This window comes from Microtus ochrogaster, chromosome 22, assembly GCF_000317375.1.
Source record: "Microtus ochrogaster isolate Prairie Vole_2 chromosome 22, MicOch1.0, whole genome shotgun sequence".
Classification (NCBI taxonomy): Eukaryota; Metazoa; Chordata; class Mammalia; order Rodentia; family Cricetidae; genus Microtus; species Microtus ochrogaster.
This window is the reverse complement of record NC_022023.1, coordinates 20,749,628-20,754,169: the sequence shown is the minus strand read 5'-3', so window position 1 is coordinate 20,754,169 and position 4,542 is coordinate 20,749,628.

Here is a 4,542-nt window from a genome sequence, read left to right as displayed (position 1 = left end):
CTGTCCTGGAACTCACTCTGTAGACCAGGCTGGTCTCGAACTCACAGAGATCCACCTGCCTCTGCCTCCCGAGTGCTGGGATTAAAGGCGTGCACCACCATTGCCCGGCTCCTTACTCTTTTTTTGCTTGAGTGTGGTGGCAATTGTTTAATAAACAGGGTCTGATGTTTGCTTATTGGCTATTCAGTGGCCACTGGCTTATTTCTAAGAACTGAAACAGTTGTTGTCCCCACTAAGCCAACAAGGCACAGAAACCATCCTCATCATTGAAGTTTAGGAAAGGTTAAATGCTAAGGAGCTGTGAATTGTTTTCATTGATGCAGATCAGCTAAGAAATTAAAGATTTAAAAAAAAAACAGGCTTTAGATTCTGTCAAATCAATCAGTTCACAAACTTCAAGGTATCCTTTGGAATCATCAAACTGAGTAATTCTACAAAACTAAAAACACAGATTAGAGTGTACAACTAAAGCGCCCAAAGTGGGCATATTTGTGTATCATGGGTCCAATCAAAACAAAATTCGAATAAAATAGAATGGCATAGATAAGTGTCCCATACTGGTGCCTCAACATGAAAAAACATACTGATCCTTCTGGGTCTACATCCCCTGACTTCACTGGTTTAGCGTCAAAGTTTTGGATTCTCCTGTTTCTTCCTGTGATAGGAGCTTGATCTTGGGGGGGGGGGGGGGGCTTTGATATTCCAGTGCTGAGAATTGAACCAGGGGCCTTGCTCACACGGGGCAAGTACTCTACCACTGAGCTACATGCCCTGCTCTTCTCATTTGAGAAGTGCCTCAGTTGCTTTCTGCCAAGGGATTACTGCAATTGCAGGACACTAAGTAACCCTCAAGCTTTCCTAAAAGCCACAGAACACTGCACCATTTAAGAAACCATAGCTCCCTCACCTGCTTGTCCCCTAAACTCCCCCAGATACCTTTATGTAGAGGACACCTAGACAGCAAGGCATTGACTGTCCCACGACACCTGGGCTTCAAATCTAGTCTGAGGCAGTTCGCCAAACTGTCATTGGAAGAGATTCTCTACCATCGGGGACCATTTGGCATGGTCAGCTCTGAGAAGGAAAATTTGAAACCGTATGAATCGCCTAGAAAAGCAGGGCTAATTGGAAGACCTGAAATATGGCCAGGTCAACTGACTTCTCACAACCATTCCCAAGGCTCAGGAACTTTGGCTTCGGTCTCATCTAATGGGCACCAGCTCACAGAATAAGGCTGCTAATTCACCAGCAAATACAGGACCAGCTGCACGTGAACCAATTTGCAAAGGTCGGGCTCGCGCGCAGTTGATGAAAACTTACCCTGATTCCAGTTTTAACAAAGGTTGAAGACAAATCTGACCCACTTCCCCGAGTTCGGCCCCCTGCTGGGTGAGGTGGCTCCTCCTACTTCACTGCCAGCATCCTTCCCTACTCCAGCAAAGCCTGCTTTGGACAGGAAAGAGACTTTCTCACAGTTTCTCCTTGCGTCTGCGTGAGCCTCTTCTGCACCTGGGTCCTCCCTGGGGCTTCTCAGTCGACATCTGACTAAGCCTGACCTCGCCTTGGTTTATGAGGGTAATGAAAGCCCAAGCCCCAGGTGGAAAGGCTGCAGGTGCACTTGGACGGCCATTCGGAGTCTTGTTATTTCTACAATCTGTCACGTGCTGTCTCCAGCTCGGGGTCGTGCATTACAACTTAACGAAAAGTATTTTTCTCGGTAAGACAAATCTCGGTCCTTACCAATCCAATTAAGTTTATGAAATTCACCTGGAGAATCTTAGCGAGGTGGGCTGCAAAGTAGTTGCTTTGCCCTCTTTGTGGTGGTTTTCTCTTGTTTGAAGCTGCGGAGCCGGAACTGGGCGTGGCTTGGTAAAGCAGAGACTGGTGGGAAAGGTTGAAAGATCTAGTTCTATTACATGGCTCTAAGTAACTATTCTCTATTCCTTGGGGATTTGGTCCAATATTAATAAAAGTATTGCATTGATCCTATTAGTGTCGATAGTACCTTTCCGTTTGTCACTCAGTGCTACAACATAGTAGATGTCTGCCAGACAGTACTGCAAGGTGGGTGAAAGGTCAATTGTACAAAGCCGCCAGTCTTCACAGAAAACAACGGCCTCTAAAATCTGCATGGACACTTCCCAGATTCATAACCTACTTTCTTTTGAGACAGGGTTTTGGGTATCTGAGGATTAGGGTCTTAGTTAGGGTTTCTATTGCTGTGAAGAGACACCATGACCAAGGGGAACTCTTATAAAGAAAAACATTGCTGGAGAAGTAGCCTAGAGTCCTACCTACATCTTGCAGGCAACAGATAGTCAACCGAGACATTGGGAGGTATCCTGAGCATAGGAAACTTCACAGCTGGCCCCCACACTCCCTTCAAGAAGGCCATATATACTCCAACAAAGCCACACCTAATCGTGCCAATCCCTATGAGACTCTCAACTACGTTCAAGCTACCACAACTACCTCATCATCCCCCATAGCTGAGGGTGACCTTAAACATCTGATCCCCCTGCTTCTGCATCTTCAGTGCATACCTGGGGGAAGCTATCATACATCTGAGCTGAGTAGTCTCTTTGAGAAAGCTTCTATGAGGCAAGGTGGGGTTCTAGACAGACTAACAGCTGGGGTGGTCATACTGAATCCTTTTAAACCACGTACTTTCCCCCCCCAAAAAGTGCCAAGGAAACTTGTGTGTTTCTGAGAAGGATCCTACAACACACAGAACTCGGCCACTTGGACCTCGGTCTCCTTCCAGGTCCTGACTCTGTCATGTCAACTAATTTCATCAATATTTCTTTCTTTAAAGAATACTATGCTGTTTTCAACCTGCCTCAAAAGGATATTTGAACTGAGCTGTCCAACCTTTTATTATGAATATAAAAATTAATCTCAAAATTTTGTCACAAAATATTTTAAAGATAAAAGCAAAAGTTTTCCCCATTAAACTATTCCAACTAAATTCTTCTTTAAGTTAAAAGGTTTACTGAAATAGGATATGGGGTGGAAGAATAAAGCAGTCAACGCTTTATTCTTTTTAAGTGAGTTTCTAAAATGTAATAGAGTCAAAGGAAAAAACCAGTACTTAAAAGAAAAGCATTTTTCTATTTTGACACAACTCTTACTTTACTTAACAAAAATGTAATTATTAATTTTATTAACAGCGAAACCTATTCATACATGATATTTTTCCAAACTGAAATTGCTAGGGTCCGGGAACTTGACTCTGTCAGGAGAGTAACCATTGCCTAAGCCTGAGAACCTGAGTTCGGGTGCCCAGCACCCACAGGTTTTAAAAGCAGGTGTGGGGGTGTGCGCTGGAACCCTGGTGCCGTGGAAGCAGAGATGGGAAGATCCCTGGGTCTCAGTGGCCAACTAGGTGTGTTGATCTGTGAGCTTCAAGATCACCGAGAAAGCCTGTCTCAAAAATTAGGAAAGAGGAAGACTGGGAAGACATCCAATATTGACATCCACATTCCTGCAAACACACACACTCATATGCACATATACACACACTCACAAGAACAAACTGATGCTTGCAAAGTAGGGATACTGTTATTCATACATATATATTCAGACATACAAATGTCAATAATTTAAATAGCTCCTTCCCCACTCTGGCCCATCTCTATATATTCATAATTTTGGGGATTGTTTGTTTACTACCTCAGACTTCAAGATCTTATTTTATTTCTATAAAATATTCACTTTAGTCCCTTGTCATTATGCCCAATGGCACACTGCTGCTATATTGAAAACAAAATAGGACCAGGATACACAAGGTTTCCATTATATGTATTTTCCAATAATGTCTCTGTCATTTAATTCAGGTTCTCCAAAACAAATGGGAAATTAAATTTACGTGCTCATTTCTGGGGAATAATTGCAATTATACAAGCCAGAGTTTACCTGAGAAAATTTGTAGAATATTCAATATTACTGATTTTATCTAGATAGACCTTGAAATGTCTAGGTTATAATAGATTCTCTTGGGTAAAGTGGTAAGTGATGAAAATAAATAAGTTTTACAAAATACAGTTTTTTTTTTTCAAATGACAAATCTTCAAAACTTGTTTCTTTGGGGCTGGACATTGCAGCAAGAGAGTTGGCCCGAACCCTCACCACAGATGAAAGAAAGGAGATGCAAAGGGATGTTTTGTTGTTGTTTTGTCTGTTTTAGGGGGGGGTCATTCTTGTTTTTGTTTGTCTGTTTGCTTGGATTCTCACGTGTTTATTAGGGTCAGAAATACGTCAGTAGAAGTGCTGCTGAGGGAAACGGTTGTCTGTCCAGGTGTGTGGAAGGAACAATATCACAAGATAGGATGCCCTCTTGATGTCACTCTTTCAGCTTCATGCTAAGGACACACCATGTGCCTGGCCTGGGCTCCACTTTTGGATGTTGAGGAAATCCCTTTTATCTTGGTTTTTCTGGAAGTCAGCATTTCCAGGTCCTCCTATGCCTCCCAGTAGATCAGACCAAGTTAACATCTGGCAACTAGAAGGAGCGCTTAAGGAACATGGATGCTAAGCAACAGA